Source organism: Cryptomeria japonica, chromosome 7 (genome assembly GCF_030272615.1).
Source record: "Cryptomeria japonica chromosome 7, Sugi_1.0, whole genome shotgun sequence".
NCBI classification, from domain to species: domain Eukaryota; kingdom Viridiplantae; phylum Streptophyta; class Pinopsida; order Cupressales; family Cupressaceae; genus Cryptomeria; species Cryptomeria japonica.
Window position 1 is genome coordinate 476,213,268 of NC_081411.1, and position 22,617 is coordinate 476,235,884.

Sequence of the window (22,617 nt, forward strand, 5' to 3'; positions counted from 1 at the left end):
TCAGGTTCACTACTCCAATCATCAATCACAGTTGAATTTTCTGATTGTGCCAGTGTAACTGTCTCAGTTTCCTATACCTATCCTAGAATAGTCATCAATAATCAGCATGAAATACCTATCACCTTGAAGGCTTCTAGTCCTTGCTAGACCACATAAGTCAGTGTCAATCAAATCAAGTACATCATTAGATTTATCATGTATGCTCTTAAAATAAGTTCTAACTTGCTTTCCCATTTGACATTCCATACATACTGGATTATGAGGCTTCATAATCTTAAGTATATCTCTAAGTGCCTTAGTTGAACTGATCTTAACAATACAATCAAAATTAACATGACACAACCTCTTATGCCATAACCAACTCTCATCAATATGAGCAATCAAACATGTCTTATTACTAGTGTTCAAGTGAAAGATATTACCTCCAGTCTAAATATCGGTTGCAATCTCCAAACCAGTCTTGTTAATGATTTTGCATTTTCTATCTTTAAACTGAAGTTGGAAACCCTTGTCCACCAATTGACCAACACTCAAAATATTATGCTTTAAACCTTCTACATAATAGACATTATTAGTATTATGCTTACCATCCAGAGAAATAATACCTCTACCTTTGATCATACATGCTTTTTCATCTCCAAATCTAACTTGACTGCCATTGTCCTCTTGTAGGGACATAAATTTTCTCTTATCTCAAATCATATGATGTGAGCATCCATTATCAATTACCCATTCATCCTTATCTTCAACTTTTTTTGCCAAGGCCTTTTCTTCATTTATGATAGCCGGTTCTGGTTCATCTTCCTTTAAAGAATAGAACACCCATTCCTTTCCATTTCTGGATCCACTAGCAGAGTCTTCTGTCGGTTCATCTCTGGAGTCATCACTTACTCCTTCCTCATCTGCTATGTAGCATTGTTTACTTTTCTTGAATCTATATATGTTCTGGTTAGGCTTAAATGATTTCTTAACTCTTTCCCCAAACCTTGCATTCCTTTTAGGACATCTAGATGCAAAATGACCAATCTTATTACATGAAAAACATTTAAAAGGTGTTTTTCTTTCATACTTATTTCCTGTCAGACCTTTAGGTACTCTTTTAGCAAATAAGGCTTCAAGTCGCAATTCTTCATCTTCTTTCCTCATGTTTTCCAATTCTTTTGCATATAGGACTTTTCAATCACTTTTTCTGGTGGATGATGATGATGATGCATGAAAAGCAGATTCAGACTTTACAACTCCAGAAGATCCAAATTCTTCAAGCTCAAAAGAAAATAATTTCTCAATCAGAATGTCTTTGTTAATTGAAGAGTTAGCCATTGTTCTCAACTCATTAATTATAGTTGCCTTCATCTTGTAAGCTAGTGGAAGGGCTCTCAAGACTTTGGAAACTATTTCATCTTCACTCAAAAATCCTCCACAACATTGAATTCCCATAACAATCTCATTTACTCTTTCCATAAACACAACAATTCTTTCATTATCTTCCATCTTTAAGTTTTCATATCTTACTCGGTAACCATCAAGTTTAGCAATTTAATTTGACAGTAGGACCACCTTCATTCAGAGTTTGCAATTTATCCCACATAACCTTAGCCGATGATTTATCAGTCAATCCCATGATCTATTGATTAGTAAGTGCACACAAGAGGGCTTCTCTATCTCTGCAATCATTTTCAATATTCTTATCCAAGTCTGCAGGAGCAGGATTGCCAGGTGCCAGATCATAAGGTGTGTATCCTTTCTCAGTGATCTCCCAAATATCCTTGCCAAGACATCTATGATGACTCTCCATTCGAATTCTCCATATCCCATAATTTGTTCCATCAAGCTTAGGGATTGCTCTTCTAAAAAATAGTTGCCGATGGATTTAAATTGTTAGCTGCCATAGGATCTACCTCAAGCGGTTAAGATTCTACAAAAGATGACCAAGGCTTTGATACCAACTGTTAGGATAACTGATGAACAACTGAGAGTGGGGGTGGGGTGGGGGGGTGAATCAGTTGTTGACAGATTATATCATTAAATCCACTTAATAACCTTAAACCAGATTAAGTACCAGTAAAGCAGAAACAAATACCGGTAAACAATACAACTTAATAGTTAAACATATAATCAACACAGTGCAACCATACCACATAACACCATGATTTGTATGTAGAAAACCTGGAAAGGGAAAAACCATGGTGGGAAGCCTATCCACAATCAGATGATACTTCTACCTAAAGTATGTGATATAATGAGGTGCCTGCACATGCAGGAAGGCACACTGCTTAGAGCATACTACTCATTACAAAGGAGTCTCATTAACTACAGAGAGGCAACAATCCAAAATAGTGAACTGCCAGAGATATCATCTACCATGCTTGATTACAGTCCCAATTAAGCTCAATACCAGAGGCCTTTGACCTCTTCCTTAATCCCAATTCGATCACCTATGATCAACCAAATCTCCTTCACATATGATATTACATTTCATGACCATGACAAACTTATTACAATGAGATCTTACATCATTTTATACCAACCCTAGGGCCTAAACCAATTAGGTCGGCCACCTGAAAGATATTACAATAAGATCACTAAATAATTTCATATTACAATGATATGCCATGTTGGCTTAAGACCAAAACAATAATAACCAATCCATAGAACATCTCGAAACATCCTGGTAATGTGTAGAGTACAAGTTAACATGATATCGGTCCATAACCTAGATAGGTACCAGACCTATTCTGGGTCCACCATGCCAAAGCAATGTCTTTAAGCAGTTGAAGCACAATCAAAGAACATCTTCAACATCTTGAAATCCATCTAGAAGCCGCACCAACACCACTTATGCATCCTATCAAGATTCCTCAGTAAAAGCTTTGCCAGTTAAACCTTAAACCAATGTCGGTAAGGGTTTACAAGAGTGTATGATAGCATCTGATTGCCAAGTCAAAAACCAATTAACCAAAACATTCTCAAGGAACATGTAACACATGAAATCAACCATACTCCATTGATCCAAACATGTCGGAAGTGTCCAACATATAGTCTCTTTTGCCGGTAACACTAGATCTTCTACCGGTAACCAAAACCTGTCTGCCGGTAACTAACCATAACATCTAGTGTTGACATAAATGACAAAACATCAATGTAACACATAATCAATTCATCCATAATGCCAACACTTTCAACATGGTCCCAACAAGTTTCACTCAAATTTACAAAGGAGTTTTGTCTTGATGTTTTACTGCTAATTCTAGGTGCACAACTTCATCCCACATTTCTATGTCAAGTTATAATTATTTCTTTACCATCTTTACACTTAGTCTCAATTCACTTAATTCATCCTATCCATTCTAAAAGAGGGGTTACTTTACTTTCCAAATTCATTATCAATTCACTTAGCATTCAATCTCTCCATTGATATTGGATCTAGTGAATTCAACCCCCATCTTTTAAATGTAATGCATGAAATAGGTTGAAGAGGATCCTTTGTGAAACTTTCACTCCTTTCTTGAGGAGGGTAAAGCTTTTCACTCGATCTCCTCATCACCCCTTTTTCACCATTATATATATATATATAATGAGAAGTGAAACAATCATGTTTGTAATATGGTTAAATGCATTTGTAAGTTGGTCAAATATTTAATCTATTATTGATGAAATGTGAATTGGTTTTGTACATGTCAAATCACTATTTATATACAAGCGGTTTTATATATATATATATATATGAGAAGTGAAACAATTATGGTTGTAATATGGTTAAATGCATTTGCAAGTTGGTCAAATATTTAATCTATTATTGATGAAATGTGAATTAGTTTTGTACATGTCAAATCACTATTTTTATACAAGTGGTTATATAATAGAAATATAAATATCTATTTAGATTCACATAAATTTGGGAAGGTGGATAGTAATTGCTATATGGTTGGACAAAGTTGTTTTAACATGCACTTTTCTTTACATGTTATAAAAATAATTTGAAAAAGGGGCTATTTTTTATGTTTAACATCAAGGATTGAGTTGACATTTGGTGGGGCCCAGATTGTCAACTACTTACTATACCAAGTATTGGACCCCGACCACAATCAGGCCCTCTTCCTTAAAGGCTTACCTATAATAAAATTTTAGCACTATCAATAGAAATCATTGTGTAATATCTCTCATTATCTATACATTTAAATCATTGGATTTATGTATGTAGACTTGTAAATTTTAATAATTATTCAAATATACCATATATTAATGTTGATTTAATTCTTCAATGTTGAAATTCTTTGATAATTTGGGAGAAGAATGGCTTGGAGACATAAATGCAAAGAAAAATCCATCTAAGAGCAGCTAGAACATGCTAGACAAAATTTGAACATAGATCCTCATAATGAAAAAAAAAGAATCATATTGCTCTACTAAAGCTCAACTACATAAAAGATATCATTACAAAGGACAAGGTTCCAAACTTAAAGCCAAACTTCAATGGATCAAGGAAGGGAATAAGGATTGTAGATTTTTCTTTGACTATGCCAATTATAAGCACAAAAAAGAGAGGATAGATACTATAAGCAATAAAAATAGATACCACATTGATAATACAAAATTATTAGTTAATTCTATAATTTTTATGAAAAGTTGTTTAAAGAGGCAAACAACTAGACATATATTCAATAGGCTTTGGAAAAAAGTATCCAAGATTGAATGCTTAATATGATTGGTCCAAGTAATAGAAAAATATTGGATCATACTTCTCTCATTTGAAGAAATTGAATGTGCTCTTGTCTCTATGAAGCCAAATAGAAGTCCTAATTTTGACAATCTTCCAACCAAATTCTATCAAATTATGTGGAATCATGTTAAAGATGATTTTGTATATGTTCCATTTAGAAGCCTTTTAAAATGGCTCCTTAGGTCCTGATATCAATAAAGGCCCAATCAAACTTATTCCTAAGGGGAAGAATGAGGACATCATTGTTGGTTGACGACCAATTACCTTATTGAATACATTGTATAAAATTATTATAAAGGCTTTAGTTATCAAAATTAAACCTATTGTTTAGGTTACTGTGAAAGTTGAGCAAATAGGTTTTTTAAAAGGAAGATATATACTTGACAATTTAATGTTGGTTTGGGAGACTATAGAATGGGTACAAGAATTAGGCCAACATGCCTTGGTGGTCAAGTTAGATTTTGATAAAGCATATGATAAAATTTGTTAGAGTTCCATTCTTAATATGCTGCAATGGTTGGGTTTTGGATCTAAAATTTAAAAGCATGTTCAAATGATATTCAAAGATGCTAATGACCATATTATTATTAACAAAGACTATGTTAGTTTATTTTGAGTTACAATGTTCTATAATGGTGAAAATATTAGAGTTTCCACCATTAGATATATGAAAACCACTAATATTTAGACTTAGGGAATATTACATTAAAAAAGGTGTGAACCTAATAGATCTAGCCACAAATCAATAAGGATAAGGTTGGTAATTCTTATTAGATCCACTTTGGGGAGGGGTCCTCTTTTAAGTTGAATTGTAAAAATGCTGGAATTGAAGTGAACTTGCATAAACAATGAGCTATCGTTGTTGGGTCGAGCCACAAAATTGGATTTGAGTAATCTAAGACTTTTCGGATATGTTCCTAGAAGGAGCTCTTGAAATGTCAAGACTAGAATGCTTGTCACTTTGGTCCCCCACACTTTTTATCATCCAAAGGGGAACTTGTTCATCTCTATAAATAAATCCAATTCTGAAGATCGTAGCTTTGTACCTATTTATGCACATACTAGAGAAGGGAAATAGTCTGGGAATAGAGGTTTTCCTTAGGTCAAACCCTAGTTTTGGAATTAACTATGAAATAGAAATGAAATGTAATTGAATTGCAGTAATGGAAATGATCTCCTTTCTAGGGAAATGCTAAATAATGTTTGAAACACTAATGTTGTACCTTGTAATGGAGTTTTGTTTGTCTCTGCGGGAAATTAAGGTTTCATGAAGCCTTCATAAACATAGATCATGAAGTAAACTCAAATTCTTGAATCTTAACCTTACTTCTACTCCAAATCTTGAAAGAAGACTGATTGCTTGCTCACTTGAACTTGAATGCTTGATTTCTTGAATTGATTTCATGAATATCTTATGTGGTTATCAGAATGAGAGGGATAGACCTCCTTTTATACATGCTTGTCAAAAAACAATTTAATTTACCAACATGAGCTGACATGGGATCAAGATTCTCACTCAAATGATGTTACCATTGAGGGGTCCCAAAATAGGTTCTGATTGGGAGGACTAGAATGCTAGCGCCCTTGTCCTGACCAATCAGGGACACTTTCAACATGGTCCCGATAACTTTCTCTCAAATTTACAGAGGAGCTTGGTCTCGACATTTTACTGCTGATTCCAGGTGCACAACTTTATCCCGCATTTCTATCTCAAGTTATAATAATTTCTTTACCATCTTTACACTTAGTCTCAATTCACTTAATTCATCCTATCCATTCTAAAAGAGGGGTTACTTTACTTTCCAAATTCATTGCCAATTCACTTAGTATTCAATCTCTCCATTGATATCGGATCTAGTGAATTCAACCCCCATCTTTTAAATGTATTACGTGAAAGAGGTTGAAGAGGATCCTTTGTGAAACTTTTACCCTTTTCTTGAGGAGGGTAAAGCTTTCCACTTGATCTCATCATCACCCCTTTTTCACCATTACATTTTGGTGAACCCGACGTCTTACATGCTTGATATTTCAAATTATTGCATATTTTTCATTAACAACTTTAATTTTCTTGCAAAACTTAGTGGTTAATTCATTGAAAACCCTAGTTGTTAAAATTAGAATTGAACTTGTGTGTTGCAAAAATTGCTATCTATTGTTTTAGATTTGAAAATTGCATTAAATTCAATTTCTTCTGTCTTGTTCAATTTGCAAATCAATTTTACAAAATTAAGTGGTTAATTGTGAAAACCCTAATTTTCAAAAATCAACTTGAACTTGTGCAAACAATGGATTCACATTTAATTTTCAGATTTAGAACTATTTTCAATCTTGTCTTCTTCCCTAAAATTCAACTTTTTCAGTTTCCCACCTTTTTCCAAAATTAAAAATTTAAAAATTCAGTGGTTAGGTCCTAAAACCCTAATTTTCAAATTCACTTGGATTTTGTGTAAATTTCAATCAATTTTTACCAATTTCAATTTTCTAAACATTATTCAAGGTGTCCCTATCCATTAGGTTTGACCTTTTTCAAATTTGCAATTCAATTTCTTATATTTCTCAAAACCCTAATAGGGTCCTATTTTCACATTCAAATCTTAATTTCATATATATAAACTTCGTAAAATAAACCAATTTTTTAGGTTAGCTCTAAAATAATCATAGCTTTCATCCCTGAAATTTTTGAAAAAGTTGGGCGGACCGTGTGCAACTTCAACACGGTCCCTGGCTTTTTTCTCGAATTTTGGGAGATTATTATGACTGTATTTAATTTCTTAAATCCAAAAAATTGGTCGATTTTATCAAATTTTGATCCCTCTAAAATAAAAAACACTTCACAAATTCAACATCACAACTTTCAAGAAACAATTTAAAATTAAGAGGTTAATTGTAATCTGCCCCGATTATCAAAATACTAATTTTATCAATTTTAAGGTTAAGTGGTATCCCATTGGCCCTAATTTTAAAATTTCAATTTATTTTCATTCTTATTTTGGAAATTGTGTCATTTCTTCTTTCAACAAAGTTCAAATTGTATAACAATCATTTGTGAATTATTCAATTTTGCAAACTTTTTCCCCCAAATTTAAATTTTCCCTCTAGTGCATGAGTTTTACCACTATTAGTCCTACCTCTACTATACCCTTTAGACAAAGCATTAGAATTAAGACTTCCCAAGGTTTAATTCCCAAAGAGATGGAGCCTAATTTTGGTGACTTCTTCAATGAGGATAATGCTAATTCTTCTCATCCTAATAAAATCCCTATCTACCCAATTGATGATTCCAATGATGAAGAAGAAGCTTTGACTAGAGTTTCCATAAATCAACTTTCAAAATTGGACAATCAATTTGACAACCTTCAACAATGGATGTCCCAAGAATATCCTAGTAGTGAAACTCTTCCATTAATTTAAGGTCTAAAACATATGATTCAAAGTGATAAGAATGGAATTGATATATTTCATGGCATTGATCACATTGTTGATTCTAATGTCATTCCTATAAAGAGTTATCCTGAGAACTTAGGTTATTCACAACCTCCTACACAAATCAATCATTCTATTCCTTTGACCATTTCAATGACTAGCATTCCTACTTTCACTTCAAACATCATGGCTACATCAACTCAAAATGTCATACCTATAACCATTAGTCATAGGGGCAATCCCTCTTCTTCTTTCAATCCTCCATCTTTATCTATGCCTTCAATGAGTATTCCTATTGTCTCTCAACCAATCAATATGACACAAGGGGGCAATTAATCCAATCATTCTATCGCTCCTTTTAGTGTCCCATTTCCTACTCTACCATCACCTATGCCTACTTACCATAGTGTTCCACCATCCTATTCTCAATCAATGCCTTCTTTCAATAACATCACACAACCTTCTCAATCAAACATGTCTAACATAAATTCTTCAACTGAAGCAACCATTTATAGTCTTTCCCAAACCGTGTCATCATTGCAACAACAAATTATTTCTATGAGTGAATCCAAGTTTAGTGTGCCCGCATTTGATGTCACAAGCCCTCTTTCTCTTGATATTGTTAGAGCTGTCCCTCCTAAACACGTTTAAGTCCCTCATTTCAAACTCTATAATGGAAAAGGTGATCCTTTAACACATGTCAAAACATTCCAAACTTTGTGTACTGAATTTGCTTATGATCAAAGATTGCTTGCCAAACTGTTTACTAGAACACTAAGAGATAAGGCTTTACAATGGTATTGCTATTTGACTTCCTATTCTATTACTTCTTTTCAACAATTAGAAAATTCTTTTATTCAATAATTTCAAAAAAACATAGGTCCTAAAGTCACTTTGACTAATTTAATGCATTGTAAACAAGGTGTTAAAGAAAAAGAGTGACTGATTTCATTGGTAGATATAAACATTTGTATTCTCAAATTTCTTTTCCAATGCCTCATAATGATATTTAAAGAATTTTCATTTCTAATTTACAAAAAGACATTAGGGACAAACTTCTCCTTTATGAGTTTACTTCCTTTCCACACTTGTGTGCAACACTTCACAATTATCAACTAATTGTGAGTCAACTGGAGCAATCTACTCCTATGGCTTTGAGTGATAAAGGTGAGAGTTCTCAACAACCGTTTGCAAAGTTCAAACTGAATAAAGGCTTCATTAAATTTAATGACACCATCAACAACAACAATGTGAATGCTACAATGGGTGTGCCTCCTATTTCTAAATTTTTTAGGAAGAGAAAGACAATTTACTCCATTGAATGAATCTTTACATAACATTATGTCTCAGTTGTTACATAGAAATGTTATCAACCTTCCTCCAATAAAACCAGTTGACCCTTCTAAGGAAACTTCACCTTAATTTAATAATAATTATTTTTATCAATTTCATCATCAACCTGGTCATGATACTAAGAAATGTTTTGCATTAAAAAGTAAGATTCCAGACCTAATTGAATATAATACTACATCTATGGCAGGTGTGAATGATAAGGGAAATAAATCAGTAGCTCCTCCTAATCAAATAAGATTTTTATTGATTCTTTACCCTCTCATACCTCTAACATGATTGATACTAAACATATCTCTTTCTCTCCCTCTGACCTTACTATCACGGCTCCAAAATTTGTGAATATGGTAGAGAAACAAGAAACACCTAAGGATTCATGTATCACATTTGACCCTAGTGAGACCATTAGAGAACCTGATGGACCTTTATACGTAGTGGTGAAGATTCAAGATAAACCTTGTCATGGTGTTCTTATTGATTCCTCTTGCATGGTTAATGTCATCACTTAGGAGTATCTTTTCACTTTACATTGGCATAAACCAATCTATAATGATACTAATGTGGTCATTAAGTTATTTGTTGGATTTTCTTGTCCTACCATTGGTTCTATCATACTTTCTATTGAGGTTCACATTAAATCTATAGATGTCAACTTTGTTGTCATTCCTTCATCTGAACAATTTCATGTGAAGTTAGGCTACCCTTGGCTATCTTCCATGAAGGATATTGCTTCTCCAATCCATGTGTTTGAAATTTCCCCACAATAGAGAAATCATAACTATTAACCATAACTTATTTTGACTAGCCGACAGAATCCCAAGAGTTCCTATTGATTTCTTTTGGCCTCAACAATTTCAATCTCTTCCACCAAGAATCAATGCTCTCTTTCAATCTTATAAAAAATGGAAGAAAGATATGATCTTATTCTTAAGCCAACTGAGAACTCCAACACTTGATATTCCCATCATTCTTGAAGATGAAGTTCGTCCTCTAATAGATAGAACTAATATTCCTCCTCCCAACCTATTCCTATGGATGAAACTATGCCTTCTCCTAAGAAGAACAATAATATTATTCCTAAGGTTAGACCTGTAACTCCTCCTCATGATGGACTTGGTCTCCTTCCTACACCAAACATTCCTCCTTTGTATGTTGCAGTTTCACCTCCTTGCTCTTATAGAGAGAAGAGACCTGTGTCTCCTCTTGTTCAACCTAAGAGACCTCAACCTCAACGTCCAACTACCAAAGATGAGAATATTTTTCCTTGAACAAATGTTCCTCCTTTCATAAATATTCCCCCTTATTCTCAGCCTTTCACTAAGACTTGACGAAATCATTGTGCGAGAGATTGCCGATGAAAAATGTCATGCTAGAGCTCATGAAGTTGTTTCTCAAATTATTCAATCTCGCAAAACACCAAAAGTTGACATGATTCCATTTTCTCCTAAACAAGATATTGAACCTAAATTTCCAAATCATAAGTTGAAGAAAACATGTGATGGTTTCACTTCTATTCATGTTAGAGCTCCTCTTTCTATAAATCTTTATGAATAAATAGGTGAAAACGTTATTCATGATGGCAATACAACTCCTAATGCTTCTGATAGTGAATATGAATATGTAGATGTTGACAAACATTTATCTGCAGAATTTTCTAAAGCCTTCATCCTATCTCCTAGAATCAAACAAAGTGACTTAGCACATGAGCATAGTCCTTGTTTGGATCTTGTGATAGCTCCATCTTCTATGCTCAATGTCACTCCTTTGGCGTGTTTCCTGCCTTCCTGAAATAGTGATTAGCAAGATCGGGAGGTGGATGTCATGCTAGACTAGCTGCATTAGCACCATAGATCCTCTACCTCTCTCTCTCTTTTCTTGCTCTTTTGTGATCATTCTTCTATGTGTATCCCTGTTCTTCTATTTTTTGTCCCTAGTAATGTCTACTTGAGGATCAGGGATAACTTTAAGAAACCACCCCTCGGGCAATTGTGTAAAATCCTGGTGAATCAGACATTATTTTCAGGAGGGAATTTTCATATTGATGGCAAATTTTTTTTTCAAAATAGGGAAAAAAATTATTTTGTATTGGTGATTTTTTTCTAGGGTACGAAAATTCTAGAAATTTCTCGCGAATAATACCTTATTCTATGGGGAAAATGTATATTGTAGGAGGTGAATATTTTTTGTTAAAAGGAACAAATACATAATTGTATGGGCAAAAAATTTTACTCCAAAGGAAAAATTATTTAAATGTATTGGCGATTTTTATCCACCACTTGAAAATTATTTAATTTGTTTTGGCGAATATTTTGTTATTTATGGAAAAATATATAATTTATTGGTGATTTCATGAATTCATTGCCATTAATAGACAAGGCACATCACATCATATCGGTACATCACATTGAGTCCGAATTCTGCATGATGTATCAATAAGCGCCACCTCTTTGACACATGAAGGGTGACACATACCTAAAATCCATCAATGATTTTAAACTATTTGATGATCGTAGATCAATGGCTGAAGTTTTATTTCAGCCCAATTTTTTTAAGAGAACATAGCTCACCAGAAAGTGCCCGAAATGGAATTGGATTCAATAGACACATATCAAATGTCATGAATCATGATCGATAATTTCAGTCATTTAATATATATCTATTTACTTAATGCAATCCACTCTGTCCCCACGACTTCCAATGTGGCACTTGCCAACTTGGTACTGGTTTATAGCTATTTCCAATTTCGTACACTAGTGCATTTATGGGAAAGATTTGCAGAGATATGAAAGATTTAAACATATTTAAAGAAATTAATATGGCTAGAGAATTAATAATTACAATCAAGAGCTTCAACTATTTATATATGATCTCTGCTTCTTTCATCTTCAATTAGCCTTTGCCATTTGGTAGATAAATCGTTGGAGCTCATGGTATTTAAATTCTTCCTATGGTTTAGGTTTACAGGCTCAGGTTGTTTAATTTGTTAATCTAATTTCTTAAGATGGACACTCCCATCCGCTTGAGAAACATTTCTGTAGAGGGCCAGAGGGCCTTTCTGGGCTCTATTAGAGATCCAACCCTCCAATCAGTCTGCAAGGAGGTTGGGTCATTCACCAATGAGGCTGTGTGGATGGTATTGGGCAGAGAGTTTCTGTGAAATGAAAATAGATACCATGTTAACATGGACATTACATCCCGGTTCTTGGCATCTCTTCTAGACCTAGGAGGAGACAAGGTGGATATGCTGATGCTATTGAGGAAGGTTTTTAAGGAAGACTTCCTTGGGGACGATATTACTGTTGTCGTCCTTGTAGAAGTAGGGGTGGGGATCCCTTGGGCGAGTGAATGATCTAAGCTTCTCCTCCCTGACCAAACAGTGCCAGTGGCCAAGAAATCGTTTCTCCTGAACCTAAATGCGGAACACTTGATGCGTCACAGGAAATGGGCGTAGATTGGTAGGGATTTCCTCCTGAAATGTTTGCTCCTAGATGACTTTCCAAACTACATGTGGCTTGAATAATTATCTTAGCTTATGCTGTCTAAAGAATTATACATGGAAGGAGGGCCAGATTCTTAGGGAAAAGTTGTAAATCATCCACTACCTGTGCCCTAGCCCTGACCCCCTAGTAGTTTTTTTTTGCCTATGTCCTCAAAACCTCATAGGCTCAGTGGCTCACTCATTTTGGCTTTTAAGTTTTTGAGGGACTCAAGTCTCAGACGTAAAAATTGTAAATTTCCAAAGCATAAATATTAATGATAATTTTTCAAATTCCAGCTTGTTTCAGTTTGCTTCTTAGAGTCTTATGGATATAAAAATGCTTTCTATAATTCTATTTCATTTTTATTAATGAAATTTTTTCAAATGCTTTTTGTCTATGAGCTATGTTATTTCAATATTTTGTTAAACAATGGAAATAAATTTAATACTGTGATCTTTTTTATGTAATGCTTCTTCCTCTATATTTAATATATATATATAAAATTCAGTTTATTCCATTAATTATTTGTACATTGATTATGGTTGATTATAATTTTATAAATATATATAAAAAAGAATTTTATCTCATGAAAAACAAGTGAATTACAACTAAAAGACCAACTTACTTGTTGTTGAAGTTTTGAACTAGTGCACACTGCATGCATGGGTTGGTACTGGGTACATGCTATGATTTATAGTTAATATTTTGTCATAATGAAGAAATTTAAGACATTTATGAAGGGTGGATGGGATCACTTTCATCGAAGAGAACCAAGGGCAAGGATGTCCCAAATTCACACAAAATTGATCTGAAGTAGGTTTTAGGAATGATAGCAAAAATGACATCTAAGCACTTAGTACCAACCTTAAGGGGAAGAGTAATAGAACCTATAGTAGGACAAGAGAAACCATCTAAGATCTTAACCACTAAATCAAATTTATCATATCAATATGTTACTTCATGCAATTGTAAAGTATAAAGATATTCTTAACTTATTACATTCACCATACATGCTGGATCAATCATCAATGAGAACCCCTCGTGAGAGTATGTCTTTGATCTTTGCAGGTGACATATAGATTTATAGTGGGCCATCAGGTATTTCAAATTTCAATAGTCTTACTAGGAATCTAGGATCAAAGGTAATGCATATCGCATAGGTCCTTAGGAGGTGCAGGTTTATCAATAAGATTCCCCACATTATTTATCAATAAAATTATATTAAATTAAAATTTATATTAAACAAAATTTATGTTGAACTTTTATATATATTTTTAGTCTTTATTTATTTATTAAATTAAATTAAATTAAAATTTATATTACACTAAATTTATGCTGAACTTTTATATATATTTTAAAACTATTTTTTAAAATTATATATCGTAAACATATTTTTAAAGAATTTTGTTAAACTTTAAATTAATATTTTAGATTTAATATTGAATGTTTTCTTTTTTATATTAAACTTTTACCTTTCAAATTGTATATCAAAATTTATATTTTTATTTAGTTATTTTTTTTATTCTAGAACTAAGTTTCATGTTCTATACTATTTTTGAATTTCATATTTTTACAAATAATATTAACATTATATTTAATAGTTACCTCAAACTATTGCACATCTTTAAATGTCTCTTATTATGGGACCCATGACATCTGACAACAGGTACCATCATCTGTTGGATGAGCAAAGATTAAAAAACAATTGTCAATAAAAATACAAAAGAGGAAATTATATCCATAAATGTGGGAGAATTTGCTCGTTTGTTGAACCTAGGGTTTGAAGCACAAAACTCAAACGTCCAAATTGACCTAGGAAAGCTGACAAAGAATTATGTGAGTCTCGATTCAAGTTGCAGAGATTCATTTATCAAAGCTCTAATAAAACATGGTACTCAGTTGGATCAGAATCATAAGCCTCCTTATGATTCTAACATTTTTGGTCCATGAGTTGGGGATACTATTTCCTTGTTGTCGTTTTGCCTGGGATTGGAAAATGATAGAGAAGTGGGTGCAAGCCTTCTTGAAATTATTTTTAGGATCCATTGTGTAGGTCAGCCAATAAGATATAATTTTATTGAGCACATTGTTCAATCCATACAAAAACAATTACTAATGATCAAAAAAGGTTCCTGTAAGACATTTAGGTTCTCATCCTACTTGTGCTATCTCCTTCTATCCAAGTATCATGCAATATTCAAGACCAACAATCTTCAAATTGTGAACTCTAAGATTGATGAGAAGACTAGGAACATAATAGAGTGTCCAATATATGAATGGACACCAAAGATAAGGATGCATGATAGCAGAAAGAACTACAACCATTTTATAGACTTCTTTTTGGCACCAATGTATAATGAAATTACAAGCACTCCAATGCCTAGATTTCCTGTGTCTTGTAGAGATTTTATTCAACTCAAAAGTCAAATAAAATTGGTTGACTGGTTCTTCATGGAAGAATTCACTATGTTAAGGTTTTACGGATCAACAGTAAAACCATACAGACTTCTAATACATGTGACAGAGATGGTATTTGCATTGGAATATGTACGGTAGTTGGAGAGCATAGATAGGCACTTCCATGGTCAACAAAAGAAGAGCATATTTCTTTCATTGCCTTTCTCATGTGGAGGGTTCACATTTGAGACAAAAGTATTCAATGTGGCACATGATTTTTTGATAGTTTTTAGCTTTGGTGATGAGGGTCTCTGGTAGTATGATCCAATCGGTGTAGTTCAAGCAAGGCTTAAGAAAAATGGGAACTCTTCAACATTATGTCAACATGAAAGTAAACCATTGCTAGAAAAGCTTACAAACATGGACTCTTGGGATGAGGTAAAAAAAGAGATGGAGAAAATTGCCGCTGACAATAACATTTCAACATTAGAAATGTCATCACAAATTATGGAATTGCACACACAAAGGACAACAGAGGATGGCTAGGGCATCCAAAATAGGAGGTCCTACAATTTCTACCCAAAATATGGTAATCCATCTAACAAATCTATTGCCAAATCAATTCTGCAAGAATGTAAAGAGATTTATTGGACTCAAACCAAAATAAATGATTTTTGGACTATGAGGAAGAATCTCGGTGAACCAAAGACTAGTGTAGAAGTTGAGACCATCGATGAGGATGAAGAGTTTAGCAAATTGTGGAATATGGAGCATCCCACAACATCATATGATGGGAGTGAAGATGATGATGAGTATGAGGTTGAGCCCACTCTGACAACTACTACAATCCCTAAAATATTAGGTGGAGTCAATGAGTCCATGAGAGAAAAATATAGCAAAGGGGCAAACATTGTCAAAAAAATGGGTTTTGAAGGTGGTGGTCTAGGTCCCAAGGGAGAAGGCATTTGGTATCCACTTGAGGTATAACTTCCATCAGATCCAAAATCAAAATCTCCTGTTAAACCAGTCATTGGACTTGATTCTTCAAATTCATCACGAAAAGGTACAACTCATTACCCTCAGGGTCCACCTACATTTGTTTCAGGTTCAAATCCACAACCACCACCACATCATGGTATTACCATTGGTGGTGAATCAAGTGCCACTACTACTGGTGGAGAATCTGGGGATAGTATTCCTATTATTGTTCAGTCAAGTGCCACTGTGATTGGTGGGGTTGGCATGGGTACTACTATTGATACTAGTTGTCTTGGTGTTGGACAAGGGCTACAACAAAATATCTCTTGCAAGAGGCCACTAGTGGTAGATACTCAATCTCATACTATTGAGAATCCTATATCAAGTGCCACTGATACTACAAATCAATCATTTGCAAATTTAGATCACACACCTCAAAAGATTATGAAAACTACACATGAAAGTGTCAGTGGGATAGGATCAAGAAAGGTTGTTGGTAATCCTAGTAATGCACTAGTTAAAACCATAGGCATAAGTGGAACTGGAGCCTCTGTTATTCCTATGTCACCTTTCAAACATTCAATTGCTTCAACAATCCCAAATTTTTGATTTTGTGATTACTATGAAAAATTTGAACACACAACAAATGCAAATAAAGAAAAAAAAAGAGCATTTCATAGGGTTGCCTTGACTGAAGTTTTAGATGAACAACCTGCAAGGACTAGGTATTTCCAACATATGACCCACACAAAGATATGATGGAGTTCATGGTTGTTATGCCCCCAACTAAAGATAAAAATCCACCACATAGTCAGATAGATCCCTCTGAATTTCAAGCTAGCACCCTTCAAATGGATTTTTCCAAAGTACATAATTTGGACAAAATTAGTGTGTAAAAAAGGACTAATGAAGTGGTCTACACTTCACTGCTAAAGGTGGAGAGAGAAAAAAATAAACTAGAGAAACAAATAGAAAATTTACAAGCAGACCTAACAAATGAAAAATCAAAGAGGAAAGAAGCAAATAACAAGTGCAATGATTTACAGAAAAGGATAAAAAATTCAAGCTTTGTAGTAGAAATTACAGAGCAGGAGAAGATGGATGCAAAATTGAAGGACCTGAGAGAAAAAATGGCTAAAAGCAGTAAAAAAATTGATGAGGAAAGAGCCAGTTTTCAAAAATTATACAAAAGTTATGAGTTTGCTGCTGCCAAAATAAGAAAAACATAGGACCTATTGGATCATGAGAAGGAAAAAGAAAAACATTTGCAAGAGGAAGTAGAGGAAGAAAGAAAAAAATGTGCACAAATGAAAGAAGACCTGCACAATGCAAATGATAAAATTAAAACTTTGGATGATAGATTGAAAGATAATATAAAAAATACAACGAAGTATATACAAGAAAACATTTGGTGGAAAATAATGCAAAGGAGTGACAAGGTGTGTGAATGGTTTGAATTGAATGAAAGTTTGAGAGTAATTTATATGAAAATCAAAGGGCACTTTGAGAAGAGCATACATGTTTATTGAAAAGAGGATATGGCAAAATAGATTATGCAAGTAGTCTACAGTACCAGTGACAACTACTTGGCATCCAAGGGAATTAAGAGCCGCATTGATGCCACAGTTAAGACATCATCTATTTTTCAAAAATGCCAAAAACTAAGGGAAACATCAGAAGTTATGGATAAATATGGCAAAAAGACATTGAAGCTGCAAGAAAAGAAAATTAATTTGATTAAACTTGGTTTGCCTAAGACTGTTGACCCATCAAATAAATTCATTGGAAAAGAAGTTTACAAAAAAAACATGGAGATAAAAATGAAGTCTGATTTAGACTTGCTTCCTAAGGACACAACTCTCCAAAGATTTCTAGAATTCATCCAACCATTTCCAACTTTGAATTCGGTATTGGGTGAAACAGTGATGTCAAGTCACTCTTCTAAATATGTAATGTTGATGAAGTTGCAGTTGACTTTCCATAGTTTACAGAATATTGACCTTCAATCAGACAAAGAGTGGAGCGCCCTACAAAAACTGGCACAAAAATCTTAAGAATCATAGTATGTATTGCACAATTTTCTTCTTTTACTCTTAATTTAAAGGTTTTATGTTTTTTCTATTTGGAATTTGGCATCACTTGAAATAACTCTATTTTATGAGTAGGAAAAAACTAGCACTCGCTATTGCTAAATTGCTAATCTAGCCTATGAATCTATATGCACAGTGCAAAACTTCAGCCTATAAATTTGTATTCTCAAATTGTCCCAAGCTTTAACATTTCTGCATTTCTCTATTTATAATTACTAGGTTTTGGGCACTACTATTATCTATATATAATTTGTCATGGTATGAATTAATATTTAATTTTGAACTCTATTTTTTGAACAGGAGACATCAGACATGTAGCAGTTGTTAAATCGCTAATCCGGTCTGTGATGGCCATGTAAATCTGTGCTGAGTTTGTGATTTTGATGTTGAGTCTTCACATGTTGCAATTCAACTGTAATGCCCCGCCAGGAAACCCCAAAGGGTTTAAGTTAAAAACACTCAAATAGAGTGTAAATATATATTTTTTTTATAATATTATTTAAGAGTATTACTGATTAGTTACAACATTAAGATAATTTGGAGTTATCAGAAAACTTAGATAACACAGTGGAAGACTAAATGAACCTAAGGAGTTTCCCAACGCGATTACGTAACCTTACACCTAACTCAACTCGCGTCAATTGATCCAATAAGCCGGATATCTTAATTGCGAGGTAAAGCATAGGACAAGATTATATATATGTTCAATGATATGACATCTTAGAATCTTAGGAAGCGTTCATTTACTTTGGGTGGATAGGAGGCCATCGCGAGGTTATTTACTCATTGCACTTTAAATCAAAATTACATTAAGAGGCCTCCCAAAAGGTTCAAAGCGTTTAATATAACGAAGTCCATTCATTTGGGTTTAAGGTAACCACCCACAACTAATAACTTTCTTTAATATTAAAAGTATGGCTAATAGGATGAGATTCGTTCATTAAGGATTAAACTTCCATTAATAGAGTGAGGTTCCCTCATTTGAATTCATGCATAGCCAACTAGTGAGTCATAGTTCTTTTATGCAGGATAAAATGTGAGTAGCCATAGAATTCATTCATTGAAGTTTTAATAATGCTAATAGAAGGAGCTCAATTCATTAAGGTGAAAATGTATTAGGAACACATGAGTTCATCCTTTAATTTAAAATATAGTTAGCAAGATGTTATCCATTGTTATAGGATTAAAATATAAGTTCATAGTGACGTACTTCCATTAGGATTAGAATATAACTATCTTATTGCATGTCACTCCTTTTAGTTAAATGAGGTTATTATGAATTATACATTTACTAAGATTAAGATATAAACAACTATACAAATACTTCCCATTTTCGTTCATTTTTAGCAATCTTAAGAGATTCTTTTATTAGAGTTATAATTATGGATAAATAGTTGAGTTCACCCAATTATCAAGTTACTTTGATAAGGATTATTTGACAAGATTAAAACGTGAAATAACTAAGCAAATTCATCCAATATAGTGTAACATAATTAACATGGCGTTACTCATTTGCTAAGATAAAAAGGTAAATACCTATATGATGTTCATCCTTTATATTTCAATCTAGGAATTATAACATTAATTCTAACTTTGTTTTCCATTCACATCCGTTCAATTTACATGCTTAATAACAAGTTAATCCAATGATGTAACCCAGCAAGATTCTTTCCACTATTACTTCTTTATTTACATAAACCAAATGCTTTTCCATAAACATAATTTACAATGTTTTATGAACCTGATTACTACGTTTTCCAAGATGAATAATTTTATGCACTTTGATTTAAATACATTAAATTTCCACCATACACTTATACAAGGTAACAACCATACATGATAACTTAAACCATGAAATAACGGAAACTAAAACAATGCATACCACATGTATGATCTCGGAGTTCACCCCTAAAGGGCTACATCTCCGGGTCTGCTCAACTGCAAGACCCCTATGGCATTTAATATCGTTAGGAATACATAAATTACATGTCTTTTACATCTTTGCCACTTAGGCGCATACATCCAATATACAACTGACACCTCGGTCAGAATTTACATATTGATCCCTTTTGAAGCAGATCCAACTGAACACTTCAAAGAAATTACAAGTACTAATGACTGACGATACTATGACTAGGGACGTAACCAGCTATGACCAACACGAGTAAACAGATGATAGAGTTAGAGTCCAAAACAACCTAGCAAGATGTACTACTATAATAGACTATTCGATTACCAAAATAATAGGCCGTGCTCTAGCGTTAACGGGTGATTACAACATTTTCCCAAGTTGACTCAAGCATCTAGACAGATTAATTAAACCTTAGATAAACACTAATGACAAGTTAGTTTTACAACAATTATCTAGCCCCTTTTCTAACGACACAAAAACAACCCTTTTACTACAAGAACAAAATACATTAAGAGTGAATGAAGAAATGGAAAAAAATCATTTCCGAGCTAAATTAAGCCTCTATTGCATACATTTAAAAATTAAAGACCATTACCTCCATTCAATTTACTCATTATCATATAATCAATTATAATTCGATTTAAAAATACAATGAAAGTCATTGCTATATTAAAGCCCAAAAATCTATATATGTAATTAATAATATATGCTAAATAGATGTTATCTATATTAGCATGTATTTTAATATATGCATTTATCCTTTGTTTTTTTAAAAAAAAAAAAACATTATTTTCTAAAATAAAATCCCAACTCATTTTATAACACAAAATATTACTCAAGTATATTTTATTGTATTATATTTTTTTAAAAAATAATTAAAAAAATTTAAAACTAAAATAAAATGAAAAATTTAAAATAAATAATAAAAGAAAGGGGCACTGCGGGGCCCACCTTCCAACTGTTAAATTCTGTGAGAAGCAAGAATTGAGCCAAGATCTGATGTCGGTCATAGATCACATGCAACTCCAAGCAACGGATGATCGAAGATCAAAATAGCTGAATGAAGATAAATCTGATATGAGAGAAAAATAGAGATAAAGAAGAGAATTTAGAGAAGACTCTCACTGAGCTATCACTTCCCTTGTGAAGGTGAGAGTATATTGCTTATTATATAGAAAAATAATAGCATATACAACCAAGAGGAGCATTAACTCCCACCTCCATAAAAAGTGGGAGGTTTTACCTACTACCCCATAAAAGGTGGGAGGTTTTTACCTACTTGGTAAATGCCAAAACATGTGGCATAACCTCCTTACATGAAAACAAAAAAGGAGTTATAAGAGGTGGCACATAAGGCCAAAAGAGGGTGAGAAACCCAACTACCCCATAACCCACTTAAGAAATGACAAAATAGTGGTTATGAGAGGTGGCACAACAAGCCAAAAGAGGGTGTGTAACTCAACTACCCATGTGAGGTGGAGAGTTACACATGTAGCTAATGTATTCCGCCATGTGTCCTCATATTAACCACACCTAATATTCTAAGCAAGCTTAATAATATATGTGTAGGAAAAATAAATATCCCCTAACATAAGGAAAATAAAAAAACCTACACTAACACCCCCCCTTAAGCGTAGCTTAGGTGGGTGAAAAGATGGGTCCCGGCAAATGAGGCCATTTTAGGTACCCATGTACATAAATATCCCCCCCAAAAGAAGAAGCCCCCCATAAGAGGAATAGACCCCCCCTAAATAGAGAGAGAAAGAATGAAGGACTAAGAAGCCCCTCCTGAAGTAGACACCTTTTGCATCCCAAGAAAAGATTGCAAATGAAGGAACTTGCTTTCAGTGAAAGGTTTGGTGAAGATGTCCGCAGTTTGCTCCGATGTAGAACAATACTTAAGATCAATGATGCCTTCCTAAATGAGCTCCCGAATATAGTGCATATGTATCTCAATGTGTTTCGTCCTCTGATGATGAACTGGATTTCTTGAGATTTGTATAGCACTCTGATTATCACAAAAGATGATGGTAGGCTTTCTGACTGGAATACCAAGCTCAGTAAGAATATTTTGAAGCCAAATAGCCTCAGTGGTGGCATTGACTGCCCCTCGATACTCGGCCTCTGTCGATGAAAGAGCAATTGCAGACTGCTTCTTGCTCGACCAACAAACTGGACTAGAACCAAGTGAGAAGCAATACCCAGAAGTAGACTTGCGATCCTGAGAATCACCTGCCCAATCTGAATCTGTATATCCTACCAAGTCAA